Below are 21,978 nucleotides of genomic sequence, written 5' to 3'. Positions count from 1 at the left end.
CTTTTGTCAAGTACTCATTAAACGTCTACAGGAAAAATGGCTGCCTAATTGTTTTAAATCCTCATAATCAAGAAATCATTCAAGAAATTCTTCTCAAAGCCAAAAATCTGGGGCTAGCCCCGTGGTGCAGCGGTTAAGTGCACACGTTCCACTTTGGCGGGCTGGGGTTCGCCAGTTCAGATCCCTGGTGCAGACATGGCACCACTTGGCACACCATGCTATGGTAGGCGTCCCACATATAAAGTAGAGGAAGATGGGCATTGATGTTAGCTCAGGGCCAGTTTTCCTCAGCTAAAAGAGGATTGGCAGAGTTAGCTCAGGACTAATCTTCCTCAAAAAATTTAAAAAATTAAAAAGAAAAACCAAAAATCTGTTTCAAGATGTTTTGCTGTCACCAAGTTAAATAAAGAAGCCAGATACCTTTAAAGGAGACCTTCTCTGGTTAAATCACATACATTAAAATGGTTCCCTTTATATATTGCCCAGTGTTATATATATTCCAATTAAAAGTTTTTGGAAACTAGTTTATAGAAAATATTTTTGGGTTACTATAATTGGTAAACTCATCAAGAAGAAAGTAGAAAAAATACGTTTGTAAGAAGTTGTATGAATAATTATATTTGTAAGAAGTCGCATACATTATTACCAGAGGAATGCATCATAATCTCATTTAAAATTGTTGTTTATATAAAATTAAGCTCAGATGTGCTTCTTGGGATTGTAAAGGCCCAGAGACAGGAGTAACCAAGAAAACTCCATGTTAAAATCACTCTATCTGCACAATTACACTGGTTTTATCCTCAGAGACATTGTACTATGAGAAGTTGTTGCAGGTGAGTTTTTTACAACGAGATGTAAATTCTATAGTTTGTTGTCATTATCTTTTTAGCAAAACTCTATAAATATAGATAACTGATAGATAAATCCATATATAGAGATAGATGATACGCATAGATGTATCCACATGTATACTTGTGCATTCTATTAACATTTATTGAGTACTTACTATAGGCTAGGTGCTGTTCTAAGTACAGGGCACATAGTGGTGAAGGAGAGAAAGCCCATTCCCTCACAGAGCTTCTAGTCTACTCAGAAACAGAGAGAATAAATATATCAACAAATAATTTAAGATCGTGGCAGGAGAATGACAAATGGGAAGGATGTCACTTTAGTTAGTGTGGTCAGAGAAATACTTGAGGTACTTGAATTCAGACCCAAACGTTGAAAAAGATTCAGTTATGTAGATGATTCCAAGAAGAATGATTCCAAAAAGGAGAAGGTGAACAACATAGAATGCAGTTACAGATATGACTGCATTGAGGACGCTTCAACTGTCAACATGCTTACAAATTCTTTAAGTAAATATACAGAGTCAGATTTAACATTAGTTCTGTCTTCCACGAAAAACACCCTCAGGTTATAATAATAAAATTCTCGGTAAAGTCTATCACTGACATCTTCCATTGTGGTTTTGTCACAGGCACTATTCTGGATGTTCGGATGATCTAACTCCTACCTTGCCTGATCCCCTCTCTGGGGGTGACCATGTGACACAACTCTGGACAATAAAATGTCAAAGAAAGCCAATTAAATGAGGCTTTTAAGAAGACTGTTGCTTTTCTGGCTAAGCAGTTTTTGCTCATTTGCCCTGTGCTCTTTTAGACAGATAACTAAAGTCTCAGGTTCTATGAGATAAGGAACATGGGAAAAAGCCAAGAGACTCATGGAGATTCTGGAGATCTCTGAGCTGAGGAACCATAACCAGTAGTTGTCAACCATCAGATTTCATATTATGTGTAAACAAATAAACCTTTATTTAAACTATTCTTGTCGGCATGTTCTGTTACTTGTAGCTGAAACTTTTCTAACTGATACAAGCTATGCTCTGAACTTGATCACTTTCTTGTGACTTCTATTCATTCCTTCTTGGTTATGCCTCACTTCCATTAAATAACTTCTTCTTCAGTGTCAGGGAACTAAATCTTAGAGGAAAATATTTCGCTTTATGCTTTTCATACATACTCAGATTTGATGGTTAATGCTGTTTCTTCATGGATGATTTTAAAAATTGTGCTTGGTAAAATGTTTCCTTCATGTTCTTTATTTCTATAAAGAAGAAAATAAGGATCATGCTTATTTTAGAAATTTTTTTAGGTATAACATTTATTAACTATTAGAACTGAAAAACACAACTTTATCATCTTTCAAGATTTTATAGATTATAAAATTGGAGCTGGGAAAAGCCTTTCCCTAGGATTCATGAAATAATGCTTTATATTGGGTTTTTCATCTTTCTTGAGATGATTCTGCTTTCACACAAATTGTTGTTCAAGAAGGATGGCTGAGTCTAGAAAAGCAAGAGGGAGGTGAGTCATTCTTTCCATCCTTGCACAGAATAAACAAGTCAGTGAATTTAGCATCTTGATTTAGTTTTCCCAAAGCATTGACTTTCTTAGATTTGTCTTGCATTTACATTTGAAAATAAAGTCAAATAGCCAATTATATTAACAAACATATTTGCTTCATCTGTTATATCATTTAGAAGGATTTGAAAATATTCCCAGTTTTATCAGATTTAATTATTTTCTATTTCTTCTATATGGAGATTGTTGTTAATAAAGGTTATTAAAACCAAATGTTTTGAACATATTTCTGTATTCTTAGTTTGTTAGATAAAGTAAGAGGAGACACAATGGTGAGAGAATAATGCATTGGTGAGTCAGAAACCTGAAGGTCAGTCTCTGTCTGTTTTTTTAAATAACCTCAGACAAATGGTTTCACCTTGTGTTGAACTTGTGTTTAACATGGTCATTTGATTTGTCTTCTACCAGATGTACTCATTCAATGATTTATTTATTTCGAAACTAGATAAATGTTATGCCAACTTCTGTAGAAGAAAATAAAAAATATACGTATAAAAGACAATCACTTCCTTTAGGCATTTTACAGTCTAGCCGAGTGAATGAATAAAGTATATATGGGAGGCAGTCTATGTTACGTTTCATGAGTGGTATTTACCAAAATAACCATAGGAAATCATAAAGATCTCTTCCAGTCAGGTGATCTGGAAAGATTTCACAGAGTGGGTGTGTTTTGAGCTTTGACCGTGACATTTTTGAAGGCATTAAGAGCATGGATTCCAGAGTAAGACTGCTTCTGTTCAAATATCAGCTCATCTGGAATGTATGCCTACTTATCTGTAGACATAACAATGCCTATTTTATAGGGCTGATGAAAGATTTAAAGAACTTAATATATGGAAATTCTTAGAACCGTGTCTCTTAAGTCATATGAGCTTAAAAATGTTAATTATCATTTTCGCAAGTGGAGAGATATGGTGAACAGCCCAAGCAAGGGCAACCACAGGAGCAGAGATCTTCAGGAAGACTCAGTTGACCTATTGTGTTAGTTTCCTAGCCCTGCCACAACTCATTACCACAAACGAGATGGCTTAGAACAAGAGACATTTATTCTCTCACAGTTCTGCAGGCTGTAAATCTGAAATCAATGTGCCAGTAGGGCCTCATTCTGTTCGAAGACTTTAGGGGAGACTCCGTCCTTATTTTTCTAGCCCCTGGTGGCTCCCAGTGTATCTTGGGTTGGAGAACTCCAATCTCTCTCTTTATCTTCACTTGACCTTCACTTCTGTGTCTTCTTCCCTTCTCTTCTCTTCTAACGACACATGCCATTGGATTTAGGATTCATTCTGCAGGGTGACCTAGGCTCAAAATTCTTAGCTTAATTACATCAGCAAAGACCCCTTTTCAAAATAAGTTCACATACACAGGTTTCAGGTGGACATACAGTTTAGGGGGTCACCATTCAATCTAATACATCTATTTATAGAAATTAAAAAGTACATAAAGGGCAGCTTTAGAATAGAGCTAGAAAAAATAAGAAGCAGCTTTCAATACCAGGGCGCAAGATTAATAATTTATTTTATAGACATTGGCAAGCCATTGAAAACTTGAGTGACAAGATGAGTGCTGCAATTTAGAAAGATTAATCTGGTGGCAGAGTGCAGAATTTGCTGAACAGGGAAGAAAGTGGAGACAAAAGACCAGTTAGGAATGATAAATAAATGAAAAGCAATAGTATACATTGGAGTATAAGAGGAAGCCATTTGGTGTAAAACTAATTCAGCTTGATCTTGTTTTTCCAAAAAGGCCTGATGTGGTCTATTGAGCATGCATTGTACATCACCTTTAAACATTTACTATGTCCCAAAGACAGGAATGATGACCTTAAAGATAGGCCTGTAGCTTCCAGCCATATCAGCATTTCTTTAAGGATAACATCTCTTCCTGGGAACTAAGGATCAATTACTGACTTGCTGTGCTCACCTTGTGACCACTGACCTGCTGACCACTAACCTGCTGTGCCAGCTAAGCATTTGTGACAGTAGTAAAAGAGATATTCCTGTCATATGTGATATATGCTCTTTGTTCCAAGATGGTATGTAACCACTCTGTACACCCCACTTCTTTGGTGCCCTTCCTTCCTTGGGGAAGGAAGGCCCTGGGCTATAGTCCTTAAACCTGGCTCATAATAAACTCACCCCTGTTTTGACTTATAGACTGATTATAGGTTATTTTCATCAAAAAGAGTTATGTGTGGAAGCTCATAATGAAGCTAAGACCAGGTCTACAGCCATGATTCAGTAAATCAGAAGAATATTATGAAGAAAGACTAAAGGACTTGATGAAAAATTGGATGTGAGTGGTTAAGAATATGGGACAATGTAAGGGCTCCTCTCAGATTTCAAGCATTAGTTACTCAGAGAATGCTAGTAGCATTTTCATAAGCAGCATTAAGTCTGGAGAGGGAGCTATTGTGACGAGAAAGTGATTCTAAGTACTTTTTTTGTGGAGCATATTGAATTTGTGTTGGATACTTAGGATTATATCCCAGAAAAGAGTAAGGACTTCAGATATAGATTTGAGAGTCATTTTTTTTGGGGGGGAGTCATTTTTATGAGCATGATTCATGAAACATAATGTCAGGTAATATTCCTGAGAGAGTTTACAGTTAAAGGCTTTGAGAGACTCCGTTCAAAGACAGTCTTTAAAATTCCATGTATGGTAATGTTGTTATTTGGGAACCCAGCTAATAAAAGAGAGAAATTGTAATTGAACTCATATCCAACCGTTCTGCCCAAACTCATCCATATAAGAGAAAATGAATATAACATCTTGTCTCCCTTTCTGTCTTTATTAGGCAAATTGCCTAACTTCAATCAGCTTGGTTCTGAGCTGTAATTGCTCCAGTGGCCGTGGTATCTGGTCATCTCAACAAAAGAATTCTGTCAACATGTTGGGTCATATCAACCCATCATCTTGATAAAGATCAAGCCTGACCAAAAAAAAAAAAAGTTTTTCTGTTCTCTTCATCAACACCCTTGCTCTCTATTTCTTGGAGATCAAAAATATTGGTTTGCCACACTATGACAGCTGATACCAACTTTGGAAACTTTCAGTATTAATCGCATAGAGATCTGCTTACCAATAGAGTAATACTTCTTTTAATGAAGAAAATCTTCTTTCCCATTTCCTACATTGTTATCAAGAGCTGTATCATCAGAGATATAAAAAAAAGTACTGTATAATGTATACATAAGAAAGACAGAGTAAATAACAAATAATACATTGCTAACGAAAATAATGTCAATGGGCTGGCAAAAGAGGGGAAAGGAAAGTTGGAGGAAGCTTGGCAACAAGAGGCAGAGGTGCAAGGAAACCTGCATGAAGGACAATTTGCAGCAGGTGTACAGTTGGAAAGGACTGTCTCCAAGTTAGTGTTTCTCAAAGAGTGATCTTGGGCCACACTTATCAAAATCAATTTAGGGGCTTGATAAAAAGGCATGTAGCTGGATCTTAATTCTGGGGATTATTATTTTTTTCCCTGAGAGATTCTATTCTGCTCTGCGACTTTGGAAACGTTACTCAAAAGCCCTTTAGAAGAAGCCAGTGAAGCAAGAACCCTGGCTAGCCTGCAGCCAGAAGTTGCCTAAATTAGGCATTTAGAGCAGTTGCAGCCTCTCCCAGCCTCAGGTCCTTCTCCACTGAGGAGCCGCACAGCCTGATGGGAAGAAGGAACCTCCTTTCAGGCCACAGTCACCTCAAAAAAGGTTAAGTGAACTTTACCTGCAAAGCCAGCCAATTGATCCTAAGGCAGCTTTCCAGTCCCCTACAGCTTATCAGAACTCTGAAATTCTGTCAGTAAGCTGAAATTCTTCAGCTCTTTCAGATCACAAGGAGATAGGAAACTACTTAAAATGAATAGGTCTTCTTTTAGGCAACCAATTGTTGTGAAGTCAATTTAGGCAGAGTATAAATTAGATTGTGTGAAATAAAGAAAAATAAGCTTGCCTTTCGATAGAGAGGAACAGTAAAGAGACCCGGAAGGCATAGCTCACTAACCCTGCATAATTGTGAGAAAAAGGACATTAAAATGAGATATGGATTCAGTCTGGAATTTTATGATGTAGAAAAGATATCGATTCTTTTGCGCCCTCAGTTTCACAGTTTATGTCACAGAGATTATTATCATCAGTATCAGGGTTGCTGCAAGGATTAAATGTGACAATATTGTCCCGGCACATTCTAGGCGCTCAATGAAAAATATTTCTTTTTTCTTTCCTGAATTTGAGGAATGTTTTATGGGGGGACAAATGGTTCAGAAAGTAGAGAAGAATATAATGTAATCACACTTCAAAGTCTTCACTTTTTGCCCAAGATGGGCTACGCAACTGCAACACAGAAAACCGTGGGTGGGGATGATCTGGCTGACATTTTATGAATTTTTCAAAAATTTTTTTTTATTGCAGTAATATTGGTTTATAAGATTATATAAATTTCAGGTGTACATTGTAATATATTTCGAATTCTATGTAGATTACGTCATGTTCACCACCCAAAGACTAATCACAATCCATCACCGCACACATGTACCTAATCACCCCTTTTGCCCTCCTCCCTCCCCTCTTCCTCTCTGGTAACCACCAATCCAATCTCTGTCTCTATGTGTTTGTTTGCTGTTGCTTTTACCTTCTATTTATGAGTGAGACTATATGATATTTGACTTTCTCCCTCTGACTTATTTCACTCAGCATAAAACCGTCAAGGTCCATCCATGTTGTCACACATGGCCAGATTTCATCATTTCTTATGGCTGAGTAATATTGCATTGTGTATGTATACAACATCTTCTTTATCCATTTGTCTTTTGATGGACACCTAGGTTGCTTCCAAGTCTTGGCTATCGTGAATAATGCTGCGATGAACATAGGGGTGCATTTATCTTTGTGCGTTTGTGTTTTCAAGTTCTTTGCATAAATACCCAGAAGTGGAATAGCTGCATCCTATGATAGATCTGTTCTTAATTTTCTGAGGAAACTCCATACTATTTTCCATATTGGCTGCACTCCCACCAACAGTGTACGAGCGTTCCCTTCTCTCCACATCCTCTCCAACACTTATTTTTCCCTGCCTTGTTAATTGTATCCATTCTGACCGGAGTGAGATGGTATCTCATTGTAGTTTTGATTTGCATTTCCCTGATAGTTAATGATGTTGAACATCTTTTCATCTGCCTTTTGGCCATCCGTATATCTTCTTTGGAGAAATCTCTGTTCAGATCTTCGGCCCACTTTTTTAATTGGGTTGTTAGTTTTTTTGTTGTTGAGAGGTGTGAGTTCTTGGTATATTTTGGATATTAACCCCTTATCTGATGTATGGTTTGCAAATATCTTCTCTTAATTGTTAGGTTGTCTTTTCGTTTTGTTGATGGTTTCCTTTGCTGTGCAGAAGCTTTTTAGTTTGATGTAGTCCCATTTTTTTTTTTTTTTCTTTTGTTTCCCTAGCCTTGTGACTGATACTTTAAATATAACCTACCCCATGCATTGGCATCATGACCTGGCTGTTGTGCATCAACCAGTAGGAAATATGGGATAGCCAATTTGAGGCTGAAACTCCTGACTCAGGCTTTTCTTTTTCTTTGGTGAGAAGATTAGCCCTGTGCTAACATCTGTGCCAATCTTCCTCCATTTTGTATGTGTGACACGGCCACAGCACAGCTTGATGAGTGGTGTGTAGGTCGGTGCCAGAGATCCGAACCAGTGAACCCCAGGCAGCCAAAGCAGAATGGGCAAACTTAACCACTATTCCACCAGGCTAGGCCCCTGATTCAGGGATTTTTAAAGGCCAGCCTCAACATTTTTTTACTCCTGCGCCACTTACTTTTTGAGCTCTTGACTTTTAAATCATGCTGCTGATCAAGGACATCAGACCAGACTATTTTTCCTTTCCTCAGATCCACTGACTTCCTTGCCCTCTTCTCTCAGTTTTAGTAACTATTTTTTCCGTCTGCCTCAGTCTACACCACCCTCTATAGGTAGAGGAGGAGTATTGATATCAAATGAAATATCTAACAAATAAAATGTTCTACAACGCTATCAATAAATGGAATCTTGGCAATGAATGAGTTTTTTCCTTAGATTTTTAAAACCAGAAATATTTGTATCACATGATTTATGATCTATTTTTAACAAGACTGATTTTATGGAGACAAAGTTTAGACCCAGAGGATAGGTTAATAACAGAAGTGTCTCTGTAAACTAATTGAAATACCCACCTTTTCCCCCTTCTTCCCAGATAAATGCAGTAGTTGAAATAAAATGCTTTAACCACTGGAGGTCATTAAATCAAATAAGTTAACAAAGAGGTTAGTTGTTTGTGAATATAATACACCAAAATGTCCCAAGTATATTTAAGAGTAGTCTTTCATGTTGTTTTTGTAAATGGTTAGGCCACTAATTTTAAATGTGTTTAATGGTCAACTACTGGACAATTTAGCTATAAAGGAAAAAAGTAAAGTGCTATGAGAGTTTGTAATAAGGAGCACTGACCTACCTTTGGGAGTTATACAAGTCTTGTCAAGGAAGTGTTGATTGAACAGAAATCTGAAATATGAGTCAACCCAGATATGGGGTTGGGAGCTTTCTGTAGAGAAAAAGCAGCATATACATGTTCCTGTGCATAGCAGCAAAGCGTTATTTGATACAGCACTGGAAGGTGAGAGGATGGCGCAAAAAGACTTGGCAGGGTTCCACTCTGCTGTCCACAGGGTCACTGTGGTGTCAGAATGGACTCCAAGGCACTAGCAACAATAACATAGTCTTGAGGTGGGAAGGGGCAAAGTATCTGCTAATTGATCTGAAAGAACTTGGACAGAGGAGTAATAACTGAGTGCTGATACTGGAAAGACAGACAAGAAGAACCAGCATGTGCAGCCTTACAAGCCATGTTATAGATTTTGGTCTTTCTCTTAAGAGTAAAAGGAAGTGTCCGAAAGGTTTTCAGCAGGAAATTGATATGGTCAGATGTGTATTTTAAAAATATTACTCTAAGCTACTGAAAGAGGCTTGATTGGAAAATCAAAGTAGATAGACGGAGACCTGGTAGGGAGTCATGGCAGGGTTCATGAGCAAGAAGCCGGCATCAAGGATGGAGGTGAGGGTAGTCCTGAGGGCAATTATAGGGATAGTGGTGAGAGTCAAGTTTTGGAGGTAGAGAAGTGAGTGACTTTTGGAAGCATTTATAGTATAATATGACTTGAAAATTGATTACATTGGGGAGGTGAGAAGGAGATAGAGATTTCAGTGATAACACTAAAGTTTTGGCTTTTAGCTTGCTCATCTGATGGATGGTGAGTATTATAGTGATGGACAAGGGCTTTGACTCTGGGATACACACATGAGAATGTATAGCTAAATGATAGATAGATAGATAGGTTTTACATTTTGGGTAGTATTACTCCAAACATGCTAACAGAAAGGAACATAATATGGGCTTGTTTAGGCAGCCTTTAGGCATCCTTGGATGAGAAATCTTCCCTTTTGGTCATGGGGAGATGACATTGCTTTCAACAAGTCCCAGAAGATATAAAAATGATAGTATGGCCAAAAAATATGTTCCTGCCCATTGTGGTTCTTACTAACCACAACATGTATCACTACTTGTTTCTTTTACTCATCCATCTCAACCAGATAAATTCATAGTTAAAACCAACGCTTATATGTGTGTGAAGCAGTATAATATAATAGTATGTGTATTTTAGGACACGTATTATTGATATACAAATCCTTGTTTTAATATTAGAACCTTGGACAATTTATATACTTCTTTGGAAGTTTTCTATAAAAATAAATAAACTATAGTAATACTTATTTCATAGAGTTTTTGTGAGAAGTGAATGAGTTAATACAAGTAAAGTGCTTAGAAAAATGCCTTACATTAGACCTACTGGTCTCTACTTATGTATTCATGGTGTGGTGACCATATTAAGAATCTTTCTCACGGTGCTAAGATCTTGGAAAACTCTGGACCAAAGGTATTTTCTTAGAATATATTCCAGCTACATCAAAGAGAGCTGAAGGAAAACAAAGTTTCAGAGAGGAAATCATGATTTCCATTTTTGGAGTGTTTATTTTTAGCTGACTGGGAGGTGTCCAAGTGAATATTTTGAGACGTCTGTGAGGTACATCCTCTGGCGTTACAGGAGGTCTTGGATAGAGATAGAAATTAATGATTGCCAGCATATAGAAGGGAAAAGAAACTATTGACATAAATGAAATCACCTATGGAGAAAGTATATAATGTTGTTGCACTTTGAGTTTCCCAAGAAAGAGACTCTGAGATGAGAATTAGCATGTAGGCAGTTTATTAGAGAGTGATGTTAAGATGAAAAAATACAAAGAGAAAGAGTCAGGACTGGGCAGTGGGAGAAGTTGGCCTATGATGAAATATAAAAGACCTCGGATGACACCACAGGGAAGCTGAAACCAGAAGAGAATTTCCGACTTGTCCAAAGTTAAGGGAAGGTTTCAGGCCTTTATAGTCCTGTGTTGACCAGTCATTGAATGAAGTCTTTTCCAACAGATAAGGCCTCTGCCAGCATTTCCAGTGACTGGGAGAATGGGTCCTACCATGCTGGATTAGAGAAGCAAGTGACAGAATCTACCATAAGTGAAAGAAAAAGGTGTTAGGACCAACCCTTGAGATCTCCAACTTTTAAAAATCCAGGAGGTAGGGATAAGCCTGGAAAGTAGAATTAGAAGAAGGGGGAGGCTAGATAAGTAGAAAGATAAACAATATGTTGAGTAGGATACGCTAAGAAAAAGAGTATATTTTGAAGGATGGAATGTTACATCGTGCCAAATGTTGCTGAGTTTGGAATTTAATAATACATTGTAAAGAGCTGACTAAACCCAAAGGAAGAGGAAAGAAGGAAATGTTAAATATTCGAGTGGAGAGGCCAGCCTGGTGGCGCAGCGGTTAAGTGTGTACGGTCCACTTCCGCAGCCTGGGGTTCGCTGGTTCGGATCCCCGGGTGAGGACATGGCACCGCTTGGCAAGCCATGCTATGGTAGGCATCCCACATATAAAGTAGAGGAAGGTGGGCACGGATGTTAGCTCAGGGCAGGTCTTCCTCAGCAAAAAGAGGAGGATTGGCAGCGGATGTTAGCTCAGGGCTAATCTTCCTCAAAAAAAAAAAAAAAAGGATTCGAGTTGAGAAAAAGAAAATACAGAATAGAAAATAAAACCAATTTATTTCTTTAAAAACATCAGTAAAATTGACAAAGTGAAATCAATGATGACAAATAAAAAAGCAGAGAAGACTCAAATAACTTAAATCAAGAAAGAAAAAGGAGACGTAACTGATCTTATAGAAATTAAAACATTTACAAGGGAATACTATGAATAACCGAGGAAGTAGATGATGTAGATGAAATAAGCGTATTTCTAGGAGGACACAAAGTACCTTAACTGACTCGAGAATTCATAGAATATCTGAATAAATCAATAATAAATAAAAACACTGAATTAGTAATTTAAAAATCTTTCCAGAAAGAAAAGGCCAAGATCTGCTGGTATTACTAGTGAATTCTACCAACAATTTAAAGAGGAATTAACATTAATCCTTCACAAACTCTTTTAAAACATGGAAGAGAGGGAATCACATTCCAGCTCATTCTGTGAAGCCAGTATTAAACAAATAATAAAACCAGAAAAAAAATCACATGAAAAGAAGATTACAGACCCATATCCCTTATTAATATAGATGCAAATATCCTTAACAAAGTACTAGCAAACCAAATCCACTAACATATAACAATATTTATATACTATGACCAAGTGGGATTTATCTCAGGGATACAAAATTGGTTTAATACCCTAAAATCAATCAAGGTTACACACAATATTAATGTAGTAAGAGAAAAAACCTCATGATGATCTCATTAGATCCAGAAAAATCATTCAACAAAATCCATGATAAAAAAACACTCACTATATCAGGAATAGAATGGAAATTCATTAATCTGATAAAGAACATTTATGAAAATGTGGTGAGATTTTTATTCCTTTGGGATATGTTGGCTTTGAGGTTATTGACCATTCAAATGGAGATATTACCTAGGCAGCTAGATTGCTAGTTTGGAGTTCAGGAGAAAGATGAGAGATGAAGGTGTACATTTTGTAGTCGCTAGCATATAGCAGATATTTAATGCTAGTGGACTGGAAATAACGCAAATTGAACCTTATAGAACCTATTAAAATTACATGCTTGGTGGATGCCTGTTTGGATATATTGGGATTCCAAAGATGGGCATGGTTTGAGGCATAAGTAGACTGTGATTGTAATAAAACTAAGAAAAACATAGAATTATGTAGGAGGGCATATTTGAAGGATAATTGATGACTTTGATTTCAGCTATGTTAAATTTTACGATATATAAAATAAGTCTTGGGGAAATGTATAGTAAGCAGTTGGAGAAAAGAGAGCAGAATTTGGCAGAGAGAAAAGGGAAAAGTGTGAAGATTGGTGCTCCCAACCAAGAAATGATATCTGAACTTAAGAAATAGGCAATAATATAATGATATCAGTAGGAGAGACTAGGAAGGGAATTCCAGATTCATAACTGATTGTGGCTGAATAATAGCATTTACAATAGACATCCATGTCCTAATCTCTGGGATCTGTAAATATTACCTTATATGGTAAAAATGAGTTTGCAGATATACCTAAGTTAAGCAGCTCAAGATTGGGATGTCTTGGATTATCCAAGTGGACCACATGTATCTTCATAAGAGGAAAGGAAGTAGATAGGGAATATATTTATTATATCTAGAATATATAAATATAAATATAAACATGAAATACATACCTATCACTATGTGAGATTCCTTGAATAGTAATTTTTATATTTAAATCTTTATTAAATATATTTATTTGCATATATGCATATGGTCTAATGTGACAAGTTGCATCAATCAATTATCAATAGTTCCATGAGTGTTTATGGGAAGAAATTAAAATTTAATATACATGAGCGTCATAGAGATGAGTCATAACTAAATAAGTAAATAGCCATATACGAAAAAAGAACAATAAGAAAATTATAAAGAGAAGCTTGTAAAATAATGATGTCACAGGAAAGTAAGTATCTTTGTTTATCTCAACTAAAGTTGTAACTGAAACATATTTACTACTAAAGTAAATTAAGAGTCAGCAGGTGTTATATTTACTGCTTGCCTTCTACGTACATACACCTGATGCCATGAGTTACAACAATGAATAAGACATAGTTCTTACCTTCAACAAACTGGCACACTAGGGCAGTGTTCCTTCAAATGTGCTTATGGAGCAAAGGAATCAGGATCTTCAAGAATCTACTTTAGCCCTCTGTGGCAGATCGTCAGGGCAGGTCCCAGAATCTACTTTTTCCCCCTAAAAATAGACTTCATTTTTTAACAACAATTTCAGGTGTACAGAAAAATTGGGAAGATCGTACAGAGAGTCCCCATACACTCCTCACATATTTTCCCTAGTATTAACATCTTACATTGTCTGATGTGTTTGTTACAACAATGAACCAATGCTGATGCTTTTTTATTAACTAAAATTCATATTTTAATCAGATTTCTTTAGTTTTTCCTTCACGTCCTATACCTGTTATGGGATCCCACATTACATTTAATTATCACATCTCCTTAGGCTCCGCCTGGCTATGAATGTTTCTCAGACTTTATATTTTGATGACTTTTACAATTTTGGGGCATATCGATAAAGTATTATGTACAATGAGCCAGTACTGGCCTATTTGGAATTTGTCTGATGTTGTTCTCATGAAGAGACTGAAGTTATGGGTTTGGGGGAAGAAAATGGAAGAGCTAAATTTCCACTTACATCACATATCAAGGGTACATACTAACAACATGATTTGACCGTTGACATTGACATTGATCACCCGGCTGAGGTAGTGTTTATCAGGTTTCTTTACTGTAAAATTACTTTTTTCCCCTTTTCCATATACTGCAGTCTTTGGAAGGAAGTTACTAAGCTCAGCCCACATTTAAGGCCATATCTCCTTTAGGGCAGAGTATCTACATAAATTATTTGGAATTCTTATGCATATGGGATTTGTCTATTCTTTCCCATTTTAATACTTTTTTCAATCATTCATTTATATCAGTAAAGATTAACGGATATTTATTTTATACTTTGGGATATAATCTAATGTTACCTTATTCTGTTTGCTCAAATTATTCCAGTTTGGCCACTGAGTGCTCTTTCAGTTGTTTTCTATGCCCTTTTGATACGCTTCATTAAGTTGGGTTTTTTGTTTGTTTGTTTTTAGCACTTCTTACATTTTGGCAACATGAGATGCTCCAGGATCACCGTTCCTGCCACAGGTGTAGAATCAGCCATTTCTCTGAGGAGTCAAGTTTTCTTTTATTGGAGAATGACATTAGACAAGATCTCTGCGCTAGGTGTGCTCATTGCTTCTGGGGTGTCATTTCTTTTAGGTACTCTCAGCTGACAGAGCAAGAAAATGTATATGTTTGTACTAACCTAAGTATATAAACATATCTATGATTATTTAGTATGTAATCTATCTGTATGTAAGCTATTAAGCTAAATAAATCTAGCTAAACATGAGGTCTTACTGATGTCTCCAAATCTATTGCATCACCATGTGTCATTCTAGCCTATTCTCCTTGCTTACCGGGAAATTCCCACTCCAACAGTGAGAAACCTGTCTCCTACCATCCACCATCCATTTATTTAATTGTTCAATACCAGTATACATGTATAGCAGTAGCAGAATTAACCTGTACCCTCCCTCCTACATGTTCTTAGCAAGCTTCTCAGGTGCTTCTTGTGCACATTAAAATAATATGATGGGTTAAACACTTTGAGTAAATAACTTCTGCAACTAATTATATATACTTTTTTCTGTTTTTATTAGATTAAAAGATCTATCCTCTTAAAATTTTCATAATTTTTCTTTTTTTTGTATTTTAAATATTTAATGCTAGCATTAAAATTAAATGTAGTTTATATTAACTTTAATTTTTAGGCTAATCAGTAGTAAGTCAGAAGTAAATAGCCATATAAAAATAATTTTTTTCTGCATTTTATCTCTTTTTGTTAATAAGAAGTAATAGATTTCCCACTTTCTAATTAGGTGATATTGTCCACCTCTGTGAACTCTATTAATAGAAGTAAGTGTAATTTATTCAGAAATGTAAAAATATGAGCAATTAACTGCCTACCAGAAGAAATACTTGAGTCAAGCTTTAGGATTTAGCTAACAGTGACCTACACAAACTAGATTAAGGAGGAAAAACAGCAGAGGTGGTTTAGATTAGGGCTGTCTCATGGGGACCCAAAGGAGGGAGTCAGGCAAGCCTCAGGAATATGCTGAAATGAAGAATTGCCATGCCATCTTGACTTGTATTTTCACATCTTTGTTCTTCTCTGTGCACCTTCTTTATTTTTCCTTCTTGGCCTCTCTGGTTCATATATCTGACAAAAGATGATAATTCCATGCTTCCTGAACTTGAGCTTTACTTGCGTTCAACCACCCAAAACGACTATCTTTCCCATGCACCCGTTCTCAATCAGATACTCTGATTTAATCGATCAAGGTATTAGCAAAAGGGGCACATTGATCTAAATGGCTTCCAGGGTTGGTCATTGTCAAGCAGCCAGGCAGTAAAGAAATGGTGGTTGTGACTGGGCATTATCTCCAAAAATGTCCACCACAAGGCTTAAGACATTGAACATGGATGTCTGTTTATCAATAAAGCAACACTTCTACCTAGGTCAAAATAATTGGCTGAGTTCTACCTTCTGAAGGTTAGGAGACTATTGCCTGAACCATTTTTATGGTATTTTATTTTGTCTAATATCTTTTGTTTAATTCCTATAACATTACATTAATTCATTCTTAATTAGTTACCCCAGAGTCACGCCCTCCACATTCACTGAATCACTTCTCCAAAACGTGTATCTGGGAGTGAGAATTGTTCCTCTCAGAGTTCCCATAGAGTAATAAATCACCCAATAAGTTGAAGTATGATTCCTCATTACATGCCTTATCCCCAAGGATTAACATCCAATCCTTCTTGAAATCACATTTTCTAATCCTAGATCCTTCACTGATCATGAAATTGCCATTATTCTAATACCTTAGAGATCCAGAGAACCCAGTAAACTAGTGAATGTCTGAAAAGAACAAAATAAAGGTCAACACAGACACAGCACAGTATCTATGCAAATATACCTTTAAAATTACTTTTCTCACTTGAGGCAATGTTTTGTAATTGAATCCCTCAAGTGAGAGAAGAATTAGCCTGAGTGGTTTACAAGTTAAAGTATACACTCCAGGAGTTAATGAAATGTGAGGAACACATAAACATTTCCACCAGATGATAAAAAACAACGCTATATTGTTTTGTCCCATCAAAAGATAACGAAAACTTATTTTCTCATCTCTCACTTGACTTAAAAAAAAAAATGAGTGCCATAGAAGTTATATAAGGTGCTCTCGTATGCCTAAAAAAGAGATCTTCTCACTTTTCACCACTTTTCTTTTCTTTAATTTCTGGAGTTTACCCCGTTCTGCATCAAGTAAGATGGCATACTCACTAGCAGACACAGAGCTGTATTATTAAACCAGAAATGCCCAGTTTCTTGATGTCAGACACACAGTGCACAGTAATATATTCATGAAGAGCATCTTGGCTCTAAGAAGTTTTATCGTTGAGCCTTCCCCAGCTGCTAACATTCCTTTTGAGCCCTTGGATACCACCAAGACTCCATTTAATGACTTTAATTTATTAATTTCACAATTCATTCTTAAGGACAGGGCTTCCTAAGGATGATGCTTCCTTGAAATTAACATGAGGTTAATACACAAATATAGGGTCATCCAAACTGGAACAACTTAAAACCAACTAGAAACTTCCCACAAAGAGAGAGTGAGAGAGACCAGACAATTTCCTTTCTTAAATGACAAAAGTTAAAAATCTGTATAGCTGCACATGGAATATATTATTTACATCCATTTTTAAGTCTGAAGACAGTGAATCAGATAGATGGATGGTTTTGATGGCAGCAAATACAGAGAGGTCTTTAGGTATCAAGGATATACTAAATATTAGGTCCTCGGGAAACACTGTAATAATTACATATGGACACCAGCCTTAGGAATGTTACAATGATACCAAAAGAAAGTCAATTTCTTTAATTAATACTTGTTAATTTGAATGTATTTTACAAAATATTTTTTTAATGTGAGAGCCAAAATATTCTATATTTATTGGTATTGGCAACCATGACAAGAGGAAATTTTAAAGCAAGCATACTAACAAGAAATAAAGATGAAAATGTATTTCTAACTGTATTTGTAGGGTTCCTGATCATTAAAGAAAGGAAAGGTGGTAAAAGTAGGGAAATCTCTATTTTAGGCATATATGAATACATTATGTAACTCCTGCGGCAATGAAATTTTTAAACTTGCATATAGTGTCACTTGCCAGAAGCAGATATTTTATGCATAACCACAGATGGAAGCTGTTAGCCAGGATTTTGTCTGCAGTTTATCATCATTAGATATTAATTGGCATGCATTTGTACCTACCCGCAGGCTTTCGCAAGAAGAAGAAAAGGGCAAAGTTAATCAGTTATAAGATCACAGTTCAACTGGGTATAAAGAGAACATCACAAACTATGGGAAATATCTGGCATATTTTCCTCAAAATTAAATTGGTTATACTTGATCAATAGCAGAGTGTTTAAAAAGAAAATCTGATACTTTAAGAAGCCAAAGTCAGAAATGTGGAAGAGATAAGAGTTCACCAGCCTCTTATACTAATTCTAGGATAATCCCCCTGAAAACCTACCAAAATGGAGGCAAGAGAGAAAATTGTCCCCAGTGTTTCAAAAACAAGTTTACTCCCTCTGATTTTTACCAGTCTTGGAAATGTTTGCATTAATGAAATTCACAAATATTCTATATTAAGGTATTGTTCACGTTACAATATTTATTATGTATATTCATTTTATTCCCATAATGGAGGTCATGATGTTTTCCTTTAGAGATTACTCTATGTCTCAGTTTTTATCTTTAGAGTATTTAGTGTCTCCTGTTTATTATCTTATATTTAAATAATCTCAGTGCAATGGGAAGATTTAAGGACAAAAATTTAAAAAGAAGGAAAATTAGGACACAACAAGTAGTGAAGAAGGGTATGCGACTATTATTTGGCTTCTGGTTTTATATAGTTACTTTTTATTTCAGGAAGTCTGGATTCTGATCAGAGCTCCATCACTTTCATTCTCGCCACTGCTCGATTTCTTCACTCTGTACCGTTCAGGTGTTAAATTGTGTACTTCACAAGCCATAATAATACCATAAACTCTGCTATTCAGACTGCATATCAAAAACCATTTCTCAGGGGTGGGGAAAGAGACAGGAGAGAAAGACATATTTGGAATGAGAGGACTATTTCAGATTATTGGTGGGGAAAGGAGAGGTGACATAAAGAAGTGAACACATAAACATTTGTTTAAGTTGTCATCAAACTGACATTTTCCCAAACTTCTTTTTCCTTCTGGCAGGGTTGGCATTGGTAGTCCGAACTTTATTTATTTATTTCCTTGAGGGTAGGTGTGGACAAACATAGTTCTTAAAGAGAGAAGGTAGAGAAGCATGATTGACATGTTTAAGAAGTCTCTCTAGTCAAGACTGTCTACTGAGAGAAAGCAAAAGAAAGTTTTGACAGTTCTATACAGTAATCCCCCCTTATTTGTGATTTCCCTTTCTGTGGTTTCAGCTACCCACAGTCAGCCACAATTTGAAAATATTAAATGGAAAATTCCAGAAATAAACAATTGTTAAGTTTCAAATAGCACACCATTCTGAGTAGCCTGATAAAATCTTGAGCCATCCTGTACCATCCCACTCCGTCCCACCCAGGAAGTGGATCATCCTTTTGTCTACCGTATCCACACTGTACACAGTACCTGCCCATTAGTCACTGAGTATTTATCTAGGTTATCAGGTGACTGTCGAGGTATCGCAGTGCTTGTGTTCAAGTACAGGCAGAGATAATGTAGGTTCGGTTCCAGATCGTTGCAACAAAGCAAATATAGCAATAAAGCAAATCACATGAATTTTTTGGTTTCCTGTGCATATAACATTATGTTTACACTATACTGTAGTCTACTAAGTATGCAATAGCGTTATGTCTAAAACAGCAATAGACATAGCTTAATTAAAAAATACTTTACTGCTGGGGCCAGCTGGTGGCACAGCGGTTAAGTTCACACCCTCCATTTTGGAGCATAGGGTTCTCAGCCCTGAATCCAGGTGCAGACCTATGCACTACTTATCCAGCCTTGCTGTGGTAGGTGTCTCACATATAAAATAGAGGAAGCTGGGCACAGATGTTAGCTCACGACCAGTCTTCTTCAGCAAAAAGAAGAGGATTGTCGGCAAATGTCAGCTCAGGGCTAACCTTCCTCAAAAAAAGAATTTATTGCTAAAAAATGCTAACCCTCATCTGAGCCTTCAGATGAGTTATAATCTTTTTTCTAGTGGAGGGTCCTGCCTTGATGTTGATGACTGCTGACTGATCAGGGTGTTAGCTGCTGAAGGTGGTGGTGGTTGTGACAACTTCTTATAATAATATGACAATTAAGTTTGTCACATCATTATCACTTCCTTTCATGAACAATTTCTCTGTATCTTGTGATGCTGTTTGATAACATTTTACCCACAGTAGAGCTTCGTTCAAAATGGGAATAAATCCTCTCAAACCCTGCCACTGCTTTATCAACTAAGTTTATGTCATATTCTAAATCCTTTGTTGTCATTTCAACAATCTTCTTAACATTTTCCCCGGGAGTAGGTTCCATCTTAAGAAATCACTTTTTGTTCATCCACAAGAAGCAACTTCTTATCTGTTAAGGTTTTATCATGAAATTGCAGCAATTCAGTCACATCTTTAGGCTCCACTTCTAATTCTAGATCTCTTGCTCTTTCCACCACATCTGCATTTACTTCCTCCACTGAAGTCCTGAACCCCTCAGTCATCCATGAGGGTTGAAATCAACTTCTTCCAAATTCCTGTTTATGTTGATATATTGACCTCTTCCCATGAATCACAAATGTTTTTAACGGTATCTGGAATAATTAATCCTTTCCAGAAGATTTTCAATTTACTTTGCCCAGATCCATCAGAGAAATCACTATGGCAGCTATAGCCTTATAAAATGTATTTCTTAAATAATAAGACTTGAAAGTCAAAATGACTCCTTGATCTATGGGCTGCAGAATGAATGTTGTGTTAGCAGGCATGAGAGCAACATTAATCTCGTTGTACATCTCCATCAGAGCTCTTGGGTGACCAAGTGCGTTGTCAATGAGCCATAACATTTTGAAAGAAACTTTTTTCTCTGAGTGGTAGGTCTGAACAGTGGGCTTAAAATATTCAGTAAACCATGTTGTAAACAGATGTCCTGTCATCCAAGCTTGGTTGTTCCATTTATAGAGCACAGACAGAGTAGAATTAGTATAATTCTTAAGGGCCCTAGGATTTTCAGAATGTTAAATGAGCATTGGCTTCAACTTAAAGTCACGAGGCACATTAGCCCCTAACAAGAGAGTCAGCCTGTCCTCTGAAACTTTGAAGCCAAGCATGGCCTTCTGCTCTGTAGCTATGAAAGTACTAGATGGCATCTTCTTCCAATACAAGGCTTTTTTGTCTACACTGAAAATTTGCTGTTCAGTCACCTTTTGCTAGATCTTCTGGATGACTTCTACAGCTGCACGTGCTGCCTCACTTTCCACTTTTATGTTATAGAGACGGCTTCTTTCCTTAAACCTCATGGAACCTCTGCTAGCTTCAGACTTTTCCTCTGCAGCTTTCTCACTTCTCTCAGCCTTCACAGAAGTGGAGAGAGTTGGGGCCTTGCTCTGGACTAAGCTTTGACTTCAGGGAATTTTGTGGCTTATTTGATCTTCAATCTACACCACTAAACTTGCTCCATATCAGCAATAAGGCTGTTTTGCTTTCTTATCATTCGTGTGTTCACTGAAGTAGCACTTTTAATTTCCTTCAAGGACTTTTCCTTTGCATTCACAACTTAGCTAACTGGCGCAAGAGGCCTAGATTTAAGCTTATCTAGGCTTTAGATCTGCCTTCCCCACTAAGCTTAATCATTTCTAGCAGTTGACTTAAAATGAGAGATGCGCCATTCTTCCTTTCACTTGAACAATTAAGATGCCATTGGAGGGTTATTAACTGGCATAATTTCAATATTGTTGCATCCCAGGGAATAGGGAGGCCTGAGAAGAGGGACAGAAATGAGGGAATGACTGGTGGGTGTAATATTCACGACACACACAATGTTTATTGATTAAGTTCACAGTCTTATATGGGTCTGGTTCATGGCACCCCAAAATAATTACAATAGTAACATGAAAGATCACTGATCACAGATCACCATAAAAAATATAATAATAATGAAAAAGTTTGAAATATTGTGGTAATTGCCAAAATGTGACACAGAGACACAAAGTGAGCAAATGCTGTTGTAAAAATGGTGCCGATAGACTTACTCGAC

This window comes from Equus przewalskii, chromosome 29 (genome assembly GCF_037783145.1).
Source record: "Equus przewalskii isolate Varuska chromosome 29, EquPr2, whole genome shotgun sequence".
Taxonomy (NCBI): domain Eukaryota; kingdom Metazoa; phylum Chordata; class Mammalia; order Perissodactyla; family Equidae; genus Equus; species Equus przewalskii.
Note: the sequence above shows the minus strand (reverse complement) of the source record.